This window comes from Canis aureus, chromosome 19 (genome assembly GCF_053574225.1).
Source record: "Canis aureus isolate CA01 chromosome 19, VMU_Caureus_v.1.0, whole genome shotgun sequence".
NCBI lineage: Eukaryota > Metazoa > Chordata > Mammalia > Carnivora > Canidae > Canis > Canis aureus.
In genome coordinates, this window is record NC_135629.1 from 40,056,090 (window position 1) to 40,072,742 (window position 16,653).

A 16,653-nucleotide genomic window follows, 5' to 3' on the forward strand; every position below is an offset into this window, starting at 1 on the left:
GAAGATACTTGTGAACTCTGAGGAGACTGCAGCGTTCGTGGGGAGCTCATAAAGAGCATCGTGAAAGGCATGGAACTGGATCAGAGAGCAGGTCCCGCCCTTGGCTGTGCCTTCTCTGACCTCCACACAGTGGCCTTGGGCATGTGACCTTCCCCTCCCCATTTCTGAGCTTTTGTCTGTAAAACCAGCTTGGGGTACAGAAGAGTCCATGCTCCTGATGTGGGGCAGGTGGGCAAGGAGGAAGGGCAAGTGGACAAAGGTGGAAAGGTAGGGCTGAGTAAAGAGAGGCAGAGAGTGGAGGGGGTACAGGCCTGGAGGGCAGCAGAGTTCCTGGCAGGGCCTCTGTCCCTCAGATCATTTGGCCATCCCTGAGGAAACCGAGGCCCAGAGAGGACAGGGACAGACTCTCAGTCACACAGCGAGCTGGTGGCAGAGCTGGGCCAGAACACAGGTGTGCAGAGTCCATCCTAGGCCAGGGGGTAAAAATAGGGGAGATTACAATGTCACCTGGGCCATAGGAGGCAAGACACATCCACGTGACAGACCTGTCCCAACAGTCCTGTGCCTCTTGAATGTGTGAGATTCTCCCGGGAATTCCCCACTCCACCGGTCTTTGCCCCTTTTTGCCCTGGGCAGCTTTTGTTTCTCAGAAACCGTCTCTGGAGACTCAGGTTTGGTGCTAATGAAAAGCCACCAAGCCTCCTTTCTGCAGAGGCCAAAGCCCTCTGCCATTAGCATCCAGCCCGGGCTAGTAACTAGAGTTGTCTGGGTCTGACTTCTTCTCCATCCTTTCTAGCCTTGGGCAAGTGACTCTACTTCTCTATGCTGCCTCAGTTTCCTCATCTGTAAAGCAAAGATAGTACTCCCCATCCTACCTCCTAGGGTTTCACTAGGTTTAAAGGACATATATCTTATATCTATCTTGGTCTGGGCCTGCAGGTACTAGGAGCCTTGAATGATGGGTGAGAGCTGTCTTCCTCAGATTGGGGGAGAGGGGATCACAGGATGCTGCCCAGGGGTCTGCCAGAAATGGATGATGTTTGGCAGTCGGGACAGGCCCGGATAGATGGGGGCAGAGCATGGTGAGGATCGGTGGGGGGTGCATGCAAGCCTGAATGTCTGTTTTGCTGATTGCTCCTTTTGCTTTCAAGGAGATTAAACTATTTTTAGTCTGCGCCACTGCTGGTGAGACGCCGGAGGAAGCCTTTCCATCGCTGAGATTTTCTAGAAGCTGCCAAGTGTGGTCTTCAATTCGATTCTGGGAGCCTCCCCAAGCGGGCGGGAGGGGATGTCACCGTCTGGGGGTTGTAGGGACAGGCTGAAGTGTGGTCGCTCCCCGAGGTCCTTGCTAGGCTGGCCTCTGGAGCCGTGCAGCCCTGGACCGTGGGGAGGAATCATCTGATGCGCCCGATGTTTGTAACGCCGTGTTTAAAAAAAGTAATTTATTTTCTAATTATTCCTTGTCTTGCATAACTGTGCATCGCCAAAGTGTCGCTATTTAAAATATTTATCTCTCCACGCCGCAGGAGCAGCTCTGGAGCGTGGAGGGGGAAGAAATAAAAGTCCACGTGCCGGTCGCAGGCATATTACTTTGACTCGTCCTGGCGGCTTTGACGTCTCCCTGTAAATACATTTATTTTTCATTAGGTTGTTTCTGAGTTCGTGGCTCCCAGAGAGCCAGAGTGATGACGCTGTTCATCTGGGAGAGACGCAATAGAGAGGTGCTCATGGAGTGAGGACCACCAAACACATCCCGTGCTTGATGGTCTGTGCCAGGGCAGGGGTCTGAGCGAGTGTGTGCATGTGCAGTGGCTGTGCAGTGCTGGGCTGCATGGCTCCAGGTGAGCCACGTGGCCAGGGACTTTGGCAGTTGGCTAGATGGAGAAACTGAGGCCCAGAGAGAGTCTGCTTTGGAATGGAATCACCTCACTAGCAAATTGGGCAGCACACCTGTGGCCTGTTCTATCCCAGGGGCCGAAGCTTCTCTATAGCCCATCAGGCTTTGAGGATTGGGTTCAGGGAAATCCTGGGTAGCTTCAAGGGGTGCACACATCCCAAAGGGTTGAGCAGAGGGCCCATGGGTTCCCAGCACACAGGATGGGGCCTGACTCTTCGCCTTTCTCCAGCCTCCCCCCACTCCAAGGCTGTGGGTCCCAGCTGTGTCGCAGAGGCTGTCAGCATCGGGGGCTGGAACAGCAGTGCCCCTCTTCTGGCCACCTGGCGGAGCAGGGACCAGACCTGGCTCCTCCACTAACAGGCTCTTTTCTAATCAAAAATAAATTTTTTTAAGCTCACTGAATCTAAGAGAGGGTTTTATGCTGAATTTTAAAATACCTTATTTTTTCCAGTCTCTAAACTACTAATCTCCCGGGCTGAGGGATTCTGGGACAAAGGCGAGGCCTCGAAGTGGAAATCTATAAAATTAGCTTCAGCAGTATTAGTGTTTGCAGTTGGAGATTGAAAAATTGCTTTCCCAGGGTCTGATTGGAGGCTCCACTTTCCTCAGGGAAGAGGCAAGAACTTAGCACAGTGACACTCGGGAAGGCAGGCTGGAGGCGGCCGAGGGACAAATGCTGGGAGGCTGTTATGGGGCTCAGGAAAGCTTCTCCTAAGGAGGCCCCCTCCTGGGGCCTGTGAGCTGGGCCTGCTCTGCAGAGCGTTTGCTGGGGTGAGTGTATCCTCTGCTTGCATCTTCCTTATCAGGACACAGCTTCTCCAGAGCTCTGGGTACACAGCAGGTGCCAAGTAAATGCTTTGGAGCCCAGCTGGGTCACTCCCTCTTTTCTTCCTAAGACCCCCTGCACCCTCCCAACCTCCACCTCAGTTCTCCCACACAAGGTAGGGGAGGGAAGGAGACTTCCGGAACCTGACTGAGGGGCCAGCTCTGGTGCCTGTGGGTGCACCCGCCTGTGTGGCCCATCAGGCCTCTTGTGTGCTTGATTGCCTCTGATTGGCTGCAGCTGAATTCAGCAAAAACTATTATTTGCCCTTGATGAGCCAATCAGATGGCCTCATTGGCCATTCTGAGCAGGCACCGGAACCTGGGGGGAGATGGGACACAGGAAGGTGGGGGCAGGGTAAAACAGATGCAGGACCTGAGCCTGATCTGTGTCCATCACGACCTTCACACAAATCACACCTCCCTTCCCCTACTTGTCACCCTAAACCAGGGCACCTCACCCCACAGTACGCCTGTCTCCCAGCCTTTGCCCTCACTGCTCCGTCTTCCTGCAACACTTTTCCTTGCACCTCTACCTGCCTGAGCCCCAGAGCTCCTCCTTGGAGCTCCTTTCCACCTCTCCAGGCCAAGATGAGCTGTTCCCTCCAAGCTCTCAGAGTCTGTTACCTGTCCCTCTCTCTTGCTATGGCAGGAATTATGGAAGTCATGGGAATGATGGTCAAGGAGATTAAGACAGACTGGGACTCCAACTCTGATTAGCCCCCTTCTAGCACCAGGACCTTGGATGGGCTAGTTCGCCTCTAGAGCTTTGGTCTCTCCACCTGTAAAAGGGCCTTGTAATCACACCTCCCTGAAGAGGGTGGGGCCTGAATGTAGGCTTGGGAGTGTGAAGGCAGGCCTGGGGGGCTGGAGGTCCAGCAGCTGCCATGGCAAGGGCCTTCTTGAGCCTCTGCAGGCTGATCCGGGGTTTGACATGGATGGGGGCAGATAGCCTGGGCCCCATGTCTTGGGTCAGTTCCTGGGAAACAGGCTCTAAGACACTAAGATTCGCAAACAGAAGATTCATTTGGGGGTAGGGGGTGCTCTGAGGAACCACACTTGTAAAGGGATGAACAGAACAGGCCTGGGCAGGGAGAGAAGCTGACCACATGCAATTGAATGGAGGTCTCAGCCTGCCCTCCTGGGGAGCTCTGGGTCTGGGATGGCTCCTTAGAGATGTCCTAAATTGAGGCTGGGGTCCTAGCCTTTGTACTCGGCACAGCCCCATGCCTGGATGCAGGCTACTGCTAAGGACGGGGCATGACCACGGATGAGGTGGCTCCCTTCAACCAGAGGGGAGTCCCACATAGACTCTGCTGCAGGCCCTCAGCATCTGACAGGTGGGGAATGAGAGCTGATTCGGAGGGGGAACCTGCAGCAGTATCCACAGCAGCCTGTCTCTTCAGTCACTTGGACACCCTGCTTCATGTAGTAAGTTTTACCTACGTGGGAACTCAGTTGCTCTGGAATTCTGGTTGGTCCCTTTAGCTGGGAAACTTGCAAGAGGAAGGATACTGAGATGAGCTTTGCCCTCCCAACATAAAAGTCAGAGTTGGAGGCACTTGGGTGGCCCAGTTGGTTAAGCATCTGCCCCTGGCTCAGGTCATGATCCCAGTGTCCTAGGTTTGAGTCCCACTTCTCCCTGTCCTTCTGCCTGCCACTCCCCCTGCTTGTGCACTCTATCTCTCTGTCAAATAGATAAATAAAATATTTTTAATTAATTTTTTTATTGGAGTTCAATTTGCCAACATATAGCATAACACCCAGTGCTCATCCCATCAAGTGCCCCCCTCAGTGCCTGTCACCCACTCTCCCCCACCCCCCACCCACCTCCTTTTCCATCACCCCTTGTTCGTTTACCAGAGTTAGGAGTCTTTCATGTTCTGTCTCCCTTTCTGATATTTCCCACTCAATAAATAAAATCTTAAAAAAAAAAAAAAAAGCCAGAGTTGTTACACATGCTCTCCCTCCCTTCCCAACCACCCTAGATTCCCCTCACCCTGATCCGTGCCCTCATCCCTGAGCCCCACATACTCTGCCCTTCTCAGGCCATGGCTGATGCACTTGTTCATCCTTTGTAACAATTAGACATGTGGGAGTACAAAGAGGTTCCCCAGTGTGTCACCTGGGTATTCAATGTGTATTTCCCTGCTCCCGCATCTCCTGATAATGAGAATCAATTACCTTTCCGTGGCTGCTGCTCTTGTGGCTTCAGGAGCCTGAAGTGACCAGCCAGCAGCTGAAACTTAGACTGAGACTCTCACTGTGTCCCTTGTGATAACGTTCCCTCTCCAGGAACCAGGGCTTGTAGATTCACAGAGCCTAAAATCAAAGTGACTAGAAGCCAAAATTCCCCGTCTGCAAGTGGGAGACTGGGAGTGAGGGGAGTGAAACCATTGTATTCTTGCCTATCAGGGATGTGGCACCTTTTTTTTTTTTAAGATTTATTTATTTGAGAGTGAGCGAGCAAAAGCACACAAAGGGAGAGAGAGGCAGAAGGAGAAGCAGACTCCCCACTGAGCAGGGAGCCTGATATGGGGTTTGATCCCAGGACCCCAGGATCTTGACCCAAGCCGAAGGCAGATAGATGCTTAACTGACTGAGCCACCCAGGCGCCCCAGGATGTGGCACTTATATGCTCATAGATTGAGAGTGTGTACTGTGTCCTAGAGGGTGAGTCCTCATTCTTGCTAGATATCATCTCCAAGCTGATGGCTTTGCCATGCTTCTAAAGGATATTCCACCCAAGAGAATTGTCAACGTGTCCGTCGGTCCGCACAGAGCCTGTACACAAACGTTCATAGCAACAGTATTTGTAAGATTGTTTAAAAGTGGAAACAACTCAGAAGTCCATCAACTGATGCACGAATAAACAAAATGTGGTATATAGCTGTGTGATGGAATATTATGCAGCAGTGAAAAGGAATAAAGTTCTGATACACTCTATAATGTGAACAAGCCTTAAGAACAGTGTGTTAAGTGAAAGACACCCATCACAAAAGGGCACATATTGACATACCATTCAGTTTATACAAAATGTCCATAATAGACATATTTGCAGAAACGCAAAGTAGATTAGTGATTGCCAGAGACAAGGGTGGCAGGAATGGGGTACAGGGTTTCTTTTGGAAGTGATGAAAATATTCTAAAATTAAGAGTGTTGATGCTTGTATAATTTCATGAATAGACAAAAATCACTGAATTTTGTACTTTAAAAGGTAAATTTCATGGCATGTTAATAAAGCTGTTATTAAGAAAGAAAAATGTCATTCCAACATTCTGTCAGACTGGTGGCTTTGGGGTGGTGAGATGAGTAATAAGACCAGTGGATCCTGTGTTCATGTGCCCACTGAAGCACCTCTTATACTATAATGTGGATTCCTTTTTTTTTTTTTTATAATGTGGATTCCTTGATCGCATAAACCGATGGGATCCCATGTCAGTAGATCAAACACTTGATGAACTTTCAAACAGCCAGTACCCTACAGGAAAGGAAAACTGACCTGATGTGTAACAGCATATGTGCCAATATTAGTCAAGATGAATCAGTGCCCCTTCTAAAATTGAAGAGGTCCAGTGTAATCAGTTTTCTACCAAATAGGGTGGTTGATCTCTTTGAGAAATAGTGCCATCATAGGAACTCACCATTTGGTCTCTGTTGCTGGCAGGTTGGGCATTCAGCAGCGGTAGCTAGATCAAACTTGGGCTTGGGCCCATGCATAGTCTCCATCCCCACCATCATGGCTACTCTGTTTGCACACCCATCATACCAGCCCTGGAGTGGCCAATGACAAAGGCTGGCTGATGGCAACCAGCTGAGTCATTTTGTCCAGCTTTTTGGTGCCCCTTTCCTGATAGTGCTGATAGTCATTGACACTCACAGATCTTCATGTCTGTGCCCATAGGTCCATCCACATACCTCTTTAGTAGGCTTTCTTGTCCATGACCTTCCAGACTTTCTTCATCTTGACATTTGGCCAAGCTGTTTGTCAATTTCCGTATATCTGTATATATTCTTACCATTCTTTACTTTTTATACAAGGTGGATGACCAAGTGTGCTGCCGTTCAGAGCTTTGCTTTGTGGGAGGATTTCTCCTTTACACTATGTTTCAGGGCCATCCGAGTGGGGCATAATATAGCTGCTATCTATTTTCAGCTCATACCAAGCTGACCCATCTGAGAATAACCTCAATCTTCTTCATCTTCCATCCATTGGTCATGAGGAACAACCTCCCCTCCCTCCCCCCACACACAGCCTTCATGCAGTCTTGGTTGAGAGGATGAGAGAGAGGCACTCATGCAATGGTAGTGAATGAATGGGATCTGGACCACATGCTTATGCAGCCTTCTTGTGTCTTCTGACCAGGCTCATACTTGACTAAAGATGCATTTCTTGCTTCTTAGGTGGATGGCTCTTGGGCTTGTAAGATCTCATGATTTCATGGGTCTGCCAAAAGCCAAATGATTTAATATGCTTTGGTCATTAATCATGTTCCACCTGCCATCTCTGCCAGGACCCAGTAACAATCAGGAGCTGCTATCAGAATGGTACATTTTTTTTGTTGAAAATTGATTGGACCCTACAACTATACTGTGGTTCTCTATTAGAATCTGCCATATGGAGTGCCTGGGTGGCTCAGTTGGTTAAGCGTCTGCCTTCGGCTCAGGTCGTACTCCCCGGGTCCTAGGGTGAAGCCCCACATCGGGGCTCCCTGCTTCTCCCTTTCCCTCTGCCGCTCCCCCTGCTTGTGCTCTCTTACTCACTCTCCTGGTGTCTCTGTCAAACAAATAAATAAAATATTTTTTAAAAATAGAATCTGCCATAAACTCCACACAGCATCTTTTCCCCAAACGATACTTCTCATGTCATGGACCAGCTAGATCACACAGCCCAAGCTGCAGGGCCCTGTTCACCTCATCCTAAACCTGCCACAGAGCCCTTTCTCACTCTGGGCTTCACTCAGAACTGAGGTCCTTCCATGTCACCTGGTCTATGAGATGGAGCAGTATTTCCAGCCAGGCTGGTCTAAGAGGACAACCCTGCCTGAGTTTCTCTCTATGACTGTGTCCTTCTCAGATTGGCGAACAGCCTTCCCATGAAACATGGTCATGGTAGGTTTTCTGGCTTTTTGTGGTAGAACCATTGTGGTATGTCCACTTGTCTGAGCCTTTGATCCCTTTGTCAACTGTTTTTTATGGGAATTCTGGCATTTCTACTTCCCTTGGTATAGGCCCTTGCTTTTGCCAGCCTTCCCATAATCTCCTGGGGTCTTTGCTAGGGTGTTAGATCCCATATCGTGGGAAAGTACTTCCATATTAATGATCTCTCCTATATCCAACCTGTCTTCTGCCATCCTCGATCCAGCAACCTCAGGATCCGGTGCCAACTGTCAGCTAGGTTCTAGAGCACCTTCAGAGATAGTCCTTTCTTTTCCCAAAGCAGGCCCCACACTTCCTGGATTGGTTACGTTGTGACTTGACTTTATGTTGTGTTTGGTCTGGTGACTAGAAGGTACAGATCCTGAGGGGAGTGTGTGTTGTTTTATAACATGGAGATCTCTCTCTCTCTCCTTTTTTTTTTTTTTTTTTGAATTTTAATTTTTATTTATTTATGATAGTCACACAGAGAGAGAGAGAGAGAGAGAGAGAGAGGCAGAGACATAGGCAGAGGGAGAAGCAGGCTCCATGCACCGGGAGCCCGACATGGTATTCGATCCCGGGTCTCCAGGATTGCGCCCTGGGCCAAAGGCAGGCGCTAAACCACTGCGCCACCCAGGGATCCCAACATGGAGATCTCTTAATCATCTTTAAGCAAGGCAGGGGTCTGGGGGACCCTAGCATCAACAAGGAGTGGCCACTGCTATAGACTCAGAGAGTTTAGGGGAGTCTGGAGTTTCAAGGTCTCTAATTTAACGACCCAGATGTCCCCATCCCAGAACTCAAGGACCCACTTTTTCCCAATCAGGGTCCTGACCTTGGGTAACCAACCTGCTAGGATTGAAACTGTAACTCCCTCTGGATCTTTGCCACTCTTCTAATTAAGTCCTGTGCCTGACCCTCAGCTTTTTCTCCCTCTGGCTGCAGGAGATGAGAGTCTTTTTATATCCCGCCAAGGGGGCTTCTGACTTTCACACTTCACCTTAAATTCATGATTAATCACACTCAGCCTTTCATTGTCTCTGTCCAAAGCATTGATAGCCCTCAGCAACAGCCATCCCATTCCATAGTCCTTATAATTACACTTTCCTGAAACTCTCAGACACCTGAAATATTGTACCCATCCCCTGTTATCCTACATCAGTTCATAATGGGTGAACATTTGATCAATTGTTCCTTATCGCAGGCTCCACCTACCACCATGGTGAGGCCCTTGGTGCCAGCAAGACAGTGCCCACTTTAAAGTTGGCTTTCAGGGACCACTCCCAGCACTAGCTGCGGTGGGGTCAGTTCCCTGGAATCAGGTGTATGCAGGTGTTTCCTGGGTGTACTCTCAGGGATCACACCTAGGAGGGGCAAAGGAAGCCGGATTGGGCAGCAAAAGTTTGGTTATGATGCAGTCATAACAGAAGCCTCAGCCAGTTCTGCAGAGGGTGCTGGAGCTGGCCTCACCCCTCAGAGTTGTCCCCAACTGAGGTCGCCTTTTGTGCTTCTCTGCATGATCTGTGTGTCAACCAGAGCGTGGATAAGGTGGCTCCCTCCTGCTCTGGCCACAGCCCAGGCAGGGACTCAGTGGAGAGTGGGCAGTGTCTTGCAGCTGGGGGAATGAGGGCCTGTCCTGAAGGGGCAGTCTGGGCAGCACACCACAGCGTCCATGTTGTGGTGCCACATGATTCAGATCCAGGTTCTGGTTGTGCCTCTTACCAGCTGAGACCTCGGGCAAGTCCCAAGAGTTCCCTGAGCCCAGTGTCCCAACTGTAAAACAAGGGGTTGCTAAGCCTCCAACCCCAGGACTATTAGGTATAGGACTCAGGGGCCAGACTGGAAAGAGCCCAAGGCTGCATGTGGCGGGGGGGCAGGGCCAAGTTTTAGTCACCATCCAGGTGGGGGCTCAGGCTTAGGGGCCTCCAACCACTGGAGCTAGCAGGCGCCCCATCCTCTCCCTCAACTAGGAAACCAAGGTCTGGGGCAGCCCCAGTTTAAAGAATTGGGAAACATGGACTAAGTCTGCATTGTTGATAAAACACTATCATGTTTGACTCCTGGCAATGAGTGAGATGACCCAGCTCTTGGTCGAGGGGTTAAGGGTGAAAAGTGTTTCCTCTGGAGGAACAAGCAGAGAGTGTTTGCTCAGCCTGTTCCATGGGTTAATAAATTAGTGGCCCATGGTGGCAGGCTGGGTTCCAAGAGCTGGACTCCATGATGACTGGTGTCATTTTTACAACAAAGTGACCAGATTAGGGACCATCAGGCATCTAACTGCGAGTGGAGGGGGCTAGTAATGATGGGGGCAAGCACAGGCAGCATGGCTGCCCATGGTGGGGGCACTGAGGGCTATCAGGAGGTGGACAAGGATGCCTTGCAGAGGCCACAGGCTGGTCACTTTTGTTGAGCCTTCTCAGGAGTGGTCTTGTATATGCCACAGTTGACCCTTCAGTGGCAAAGGCTCCATGCAGGTGGGGAGGTGTCTCAGAGGCTGTCCCATGTCCAAGACTGGCACAGGGTCAGAGCCTCTGGATCATGCTGGCCAAAAACACCTATGATGTCAGCCCGAGTGGCTGGTGCAGTGGGGCCTGACCACGGGGGCAGGTGCCTGTGGGGGTGCCTGTGGGCAGGGAAGAGACAGCAAGCTGGGAGGAAGGGGAGGCTCTACGATGGGCATGCGCATGGCGGGCATGCCTTTTAAAACTATCATCAGCCTTGGTGTTCCAACAGCCTCTTTCACTTTGTAAAAGCCTTTTCTTTTGAAAAATAAAAGAAGATTGGAGGCAAGTACAATATTTGGCTGTGGCGGCTGCTAATTTGGCACTGAATGTCACCTCCGCCTTTCTCTTCCCTGATGCCAAGTGCTCCTTCCTTGGCTCTGGGTGGGCGGGCAGGGTGATGGGGTGCAGGGCGGGCTCCCCGAGCCTCTTAAGATTCGAGATTCATTTCCTTAAACACACATTGTCTCACTCCAATTTCACGTCCGAGCAGTTCTGGCGAGGAATTAGCAGCCCCTGGGAGAGAGCGGGCGGGTTCTGTTTACACGGGGTGGGGGCGGGCTGGGGGCTGGGGGGCGGCAGTACAAGCCCAGGGCTTGGGGCTGTTTGGACAGGGAGCCTGCAGAAGACCTTGGTCAGAGGCTGCCTTGCCTGGCCGGACAGCTTTCCTAGGAAGCCAGGGCAACCTCTGTCAAAAGAATGTGTAAACCCTGCCCTATTTTAGATGTTCTGAGTACATGGAGGAGGAGGACCATATAACTATTTGGGGAGCAAATCAAGGATGTTGGGCTCTCAGGTCAGAAAGGACAGATAAGACCATTTGATCCAACCTCCCCCCACCCCCGCCCTGGCCAGAAAGGACTGACTGAGGCTGACCCCTTCTGTGATGAGGGCTCACTAACTCTGGAGGCAGCACTTTGCTTTTGACTCCGGTTCCCTGGACCCCTCCCCACATGGCATCTCACCTCTGTCTGTATGTCTCCTCCACAACCCCTGTCAGCCTGAGAGCCTGCCCTCCTCTTGTTCTGCAGGAGAAGCAGCTCTGCTCCATGGGTGGCTCAGGTGTCCCCCTATTGTCATCAGTCCTCAGGGCTCCCACACTGCAGACCCATCCTGGACCAGCTCAGGCAGCTGTGTGCGGTGACAGTGGTCTTAGGAGGCTGAAGAAGGTCAGCTGCACTTTAACCCCTTCCTCCATGGTGACCTTCACAGAGCATGACAACAGCCCAGGGAATTCAGGCCTCCCTGACTTGGGCCCACGTGTGTGGGGACATCTCCAAGGCTGGGGTTACCCTCTTATACCCACACTACCTCCCCCCTGTTCATACCCACAATCCCCACCATCCCAGCCTCCAACCCTCACCCCTCAAGAGTCTTGGTTCCGGCTTGGGCACCCCAGAGATGCCAAGTCAGGGCTGAGCCTAAGGAGTACCGTGGGGGAGGTGGCCCATCCCCCAGCTCTCCTGGGCAGTTGCTCATTCATCACTTCTTAGAGGGGAGACCTGCTAATTTGTCAGCCCATTAGCTGGGCACAAGCAGCATATGGACCCAGTTCCTGCTGCCCTCTTCCCGCCTGCCTGAGATCGAAACATCTGGGCTCACTGCATAGCCAAGATCTGGGCCTGGATCCTGGGGGCTGCCATCTTGCCCCAAGGCTGAGCCCCTTGGTGAGGCAGCCAAGGGTTAGCACCCCACTTCTCCAACAAATCCATGTTTGGAATTAGCAACAAGACCTGGCTACAGCCATGGGCTGAGGAGAGCCCTGCTTTTAGGAAACTGGGCATTATTTTTAGTGTTTAAAGAAAGGCAATTTTTTCTCACCCACTATCAACAAGGAGATCAATTGTTTTCATGGTGTTTCTACATCTTCTGGGAGTGGGGGTAGGCAGGAAGGATCACCTCAGCCTGCGGTCCCATTGTTGCTACACACACACACACACACACACACACACACACGGGACGGAGTTTGTGCCTTGGGGCTCTCTATGCTGTGGCCTGGCAGAGTGTACAGGGGGGCTTCTGTGGTGGTGGGGTCAGTGGCTGGAAGAGGCACCAGCCCAGTGTGGCTCTGTAACCAGGACTGGGCTCTCATCCTTCTGAGATGACAGGCAGGGAGACAAAGATGCCATGCAGCCATGTGCTCAGCACGGCCTCCGGACTGCCCCTGCCATGAACACAGTCCTGCCTCCACTCCCTCTCCAGGGCCTGGACCCCTCTAAGTTGCTGTCTCTTCCTTCATCCCAGGAGAGTGCCCTGGGGAGCACATATCCTGGTGTGCGTTCGTCCAGGCTCACATGTGCACACAGGAAAAGCTCACTACAAATGAGGTCAGGTGCATCCTTCCCTGAGTGCAGCCCCAAGTCCCCTGTCCCTCTGCTCAAGTATAGCACACAGTAGGCCTCGGAGAACATCTGTGTATACACTGTGCATAGGACAGACCTGGGGAGACCTTCATGTCCCAGGACACACCCTAGAACGCGTGCTTAGGCGTGCATTGCAAAATCACAGGAACACCAACCCTCTTTTGTGCACACGTACTCTGCTGTACACAGCACGTGATGCCTCCAGGCACCCATGTACACACACTCAGGCATAGACACTGGCCCCCGTGTTGCCCGCATTTATGGCAAGAGATAAATTTACAGTTTAGCAACCTTCACCTGCTAGCACCATAAACTCAAAGAGCCTGCTAGCTGGGGCTTCATGGCATGTTGGCAACCCAGCAAAGCATGGGGCTGTGTACAAGGACTTTCCCAGTCAGCTTGGCAGGCCAGCCTTCCGGGCACACTCAGTTCCCAGCTGGAAGAGGGGCCTGGGCAGAGACCACCTGTGCCAAGGTAGGGATGAGAAGCAGGGCGCTACCTTAAGGCGCTGGCCTGGGGCATCTCCAGTGCTCCCCAGGGCATTCTCCTGGGATGGAGGATGAGCAACTCAGAGGGGTCCAGGCCCTGGGGTGGGAGTGGAGGCCGGACTGTGTTCATGGCAAGTGCAGTCCAGAGGCCATGCTGAGGATGTGGCTGTATGGCATATTAGTCTGGTTCTGGAGTCTGGAGAAAGGGGCTTCCTGCTTGGACCCCTATGGGTCACTAGGAAGAACAGACCTGAGCATGTCCTAGTGAGGGTATGACAAGGTAGGGACTGTAATTGGATTCTGGAAAGGCTCAGAGTTTCCCAGGGCTCCATAGTGGCCGGGGCAGGGGAGAGGCCTAACACATGGGCTGCCCACCCCAGTGTACAGGCAAGAAAACCAGAGAGGCTAGGGTACACTCAGAAACACTCAAGGAACAATGACTGAACAGATCAGACCCAGGCCTTTTGCCCTGGTCCCATCCTGTAGGCCCCAGGAAAGGGGAAAGCAGGATCTTCCAAAGATCCTTCCCCAGTACCCCCAGTGACCTGGGCCTACAGACCCTGCTTGGGGGGGACTTGAGTGGGCCCCTGTGAGGGGTCTCCCAGTAGGCCCAGTGGCATGGGTGGGGGTGGAGTTGAGAGAAACACAGCTTCCCTGGTCTCCTCTCCCTGCTAAGGAGGAAATAGAGGCGCCTTACATAATTGGGGCAATTTGTTCCGCTCTTGTCCTGCTGGCATCATTGCCCTCATCGCCTCCTTGCTCAGGGAGCCCTTGACAGAGCTAGAAGCTCAGGCGTCCGTCCTTCTGGTAGAGGTCGCTGAGCAGAGGACACAGGAGCCCATAGCATCAACACTGCTAAGACCTGGTGGGCACCTAGCCCCAGGGACGAGGGGGTGCAGAGAGGACAGAAGCCCAGACCTCCCACCTCCGGTCTGCCAGGTGACCCCACAGTTCTGAGAGCGTTCACACCAGCAGACCATTCCCCCAAGGCTCCAGTGAGGGGTGGAGGACAAAGTTGCCTCTGCCCTGCCACTAGATACCCCTGCCCAGCAGCTTTCTTTCCTTGCTTTGCGCCTAGCTGCCCATTCACCTCTACCTTTGTTGGCCATTCCCCTGCCAAATGGACATTCTCTCTTCCCCACTCATGCCCACTCCTCTTCTGGAAAGTTTTCTCTGCCCTCCCTAGTACAGAAGGAGGTGCCAGCAGCTGGAACCTGGGTCTTCCTGGCCCTGCCCTGCTACTTACCTCTCCCTCTTGGACCTCAGTTTACCCATCTGTATCCTGAGATCCTAGACTTCCAGACTTACAAGGCCTGGATGGTTTTCTGCAGGTAGAAGCACCTCTTTGGGGGCATGCCCACCACTGGGTCAAGTGCAGATCAGTGCCTGTCCCTCCTACAGTCCTACTGAGCAGACAGGCTGGGCAAATGACAGACCTCAGGGCCTGGTGGGTCCTTTGGGTGCTGGTGGAGCCACTGAGGATTCAGTTGGCACCATGCATCAATCTGAGCAGATGACCCTGGGCAGATGAAATAGGGGCTCGCGGTCCTGAAGGGGCTGCATTTCCTGCAAGGATTGGTCCAGGTGCCTTTGAAAGATGAGCTTTCCAAGAACATTTAAAACAGGGCAAGATTTGCAAACACCTGAGTTCGCTGACCCCCCATTGATGCCCATAGCCCTAAGGCAAGAGATCTCATGGACATAGCTGAGGGGGCATTCGAGAGGCTTCCCAGAGGAGGAGGCCTGGGGGACAAGGTTGGGGCTGTGGAGGGTCACGGGTTCCCATGCAATGGAGACCAGCTGGTGGAAGGAGGGGGCGGGGGTCTGGAACATGGTCTAGTGTGTGGTTAGTCTGTGTAGTAGTCATTGAATCCCAGCTCCACTAATTACTCTGTACCTCAGTGGCCTTGTCTATGAAATGGGGACAATGTCTAGGGCTTATGAGGGTTTGATCTAACGGATGGCTGGCTGGTGTTAGCATTTCCTGTGGCAGTCCTCACCCCATAAAGTAGCCCCCAAAGTTGGGCACCAAAGGGGTGGCCCACCTGGAGTGGGAGTCTGGACACAGCATCTGCCTCCCTGAGCACAGCACTCTCACTTGGAAGTTCATGTTTAGATAAGGGCCTTCATAGCATTTGCCAGTATGGCTGGGCACTGGGTCCTGTGTGCATAGTTCGTTTGCATGGCAAACACTGCGCGTGGACGCAGTGAAGACAAATGCTGGCCCCAGCAGCCTCTGGGTTCTTACACTCATGGAGAGAGAACCTGGGGCTGTGGGCGCCAAAGATTGTCCCTCCCTCCCCACAGTATAGTGAGGGGAAACTGAGGTGCAGAGAGGGGCAAGGGCTGGATCAGGAGCACCTAGCCTGGAGGGGTGTGGAGATCCTGGCCCCCTAGCTCTGGGACACTCTCGTGTGGTGACTACTCTGAATTTTTCCTGTCCAAATGTGGGAACTTTTCTCTGAGGGATCAGGAGAGCCTGTGAATGACAGGAGACCATGGGCCCTCTGGTGTGTCCCCAGCATGTGCATGTCTGTGATGTACACACATCCCTAATGTGTGCCTATCCTCACTATGGCTTCAGCATGTGCAAGGCCTCCGTGTCCAAGTACTATTTGTTTGTTTTTGTATGCTTCCGACGTAGTCTACGGAAGATTTAAGGGCACTTACAGAGATACGTAAAATTCGAGAAGAGCCTATAAATTGGAAGTAGGAGAAAAATAAAAGAAAAACAAGGGGAAGGACAAAGATGGGGTTGGGAGGTGCTGACGCAGGATGTGGACAAGATCGGCCAGCATGGCTGTGTTCCCTCATACACTCGCTTGCACACTCACCACAGTCAGGTTCCCACTTGGCTCTGGTACCCACTGCCTTATCAGTGCCTGACACTCGAGCACTGTGACCCTCCTAGGGACCTGTTCCAGAAGCCACCATCACTCAGGCATGTCCTGGCCCTCACCAGGCCCAGCACCCTGGCTGTGTGGAGCCTCTCCAGGACTGTGTCCATCAGGAGGATTTAGGACCACGACCTTCGGGTAGCCCCAACCATAGGGCGCCAGAGAAGTTTCACTGCTTAAAACATTTCAGATGGCTCCAGTCTACTGCAGAGGTACAGAAACCCATAGAGCTTACCCCAGGTGACATCCAGTGACAGCCAGTGGATCCATCTGGGCTGTGGTGCTTTATCTCTGTGAGCCTAAGTGTGAGGCCGGGCACGGTCCAGAGCAGCTTCCTGGGCACTGGGTGTGAATGTGGTGAGGTCAGTGTGTATGAGCTGATCTGGAAGGTCTAACTGGTGCGCCTGGACCTATAGTGTGTGCACAGGGATGGGGTGGGACCCTGTGATGACCCTACCCCCAGACCGGCCCTGGATGCAGGGCCACCTCCCAGCCTTACTTCTCTGTCTCTGCGAAGATACCTGATTTGCAAAAATCTCATGTTT

General features: G+C 52.4%; 1 protein-coding gene and 1 long non-coding RNA gene across 9 annotated transcripts in view; one reads left to right on the top strand and one right to left on the bottom strand.

The window, feature by feature from the left end:
• The window catches only part of CACNA2D2 (calcium voltage-gated channel auxiliary subunit alpha2delta 2), a 138,301-nt gene that overhangs the window by 43,862 nt on the left and 77,786 nt on the right, over positions 1 to 16,653 (top strand). The gene's annotated exons all lie outside the window — the stretch shown is intronic.
• Positions 1,428 to 3,025, bottom strand: LOC144290012 (uncharacterized). The gene is made up of 2 exons (XR_013357899.1): positions 2,867 to 3,025; positions 1,428 to 1,621 (listed from the first exon to the last, which is right to left on the bottom strand). It is a non-coding gene; the product is annotated as an uncharacterized LOC144290012 (long non-coding RNA).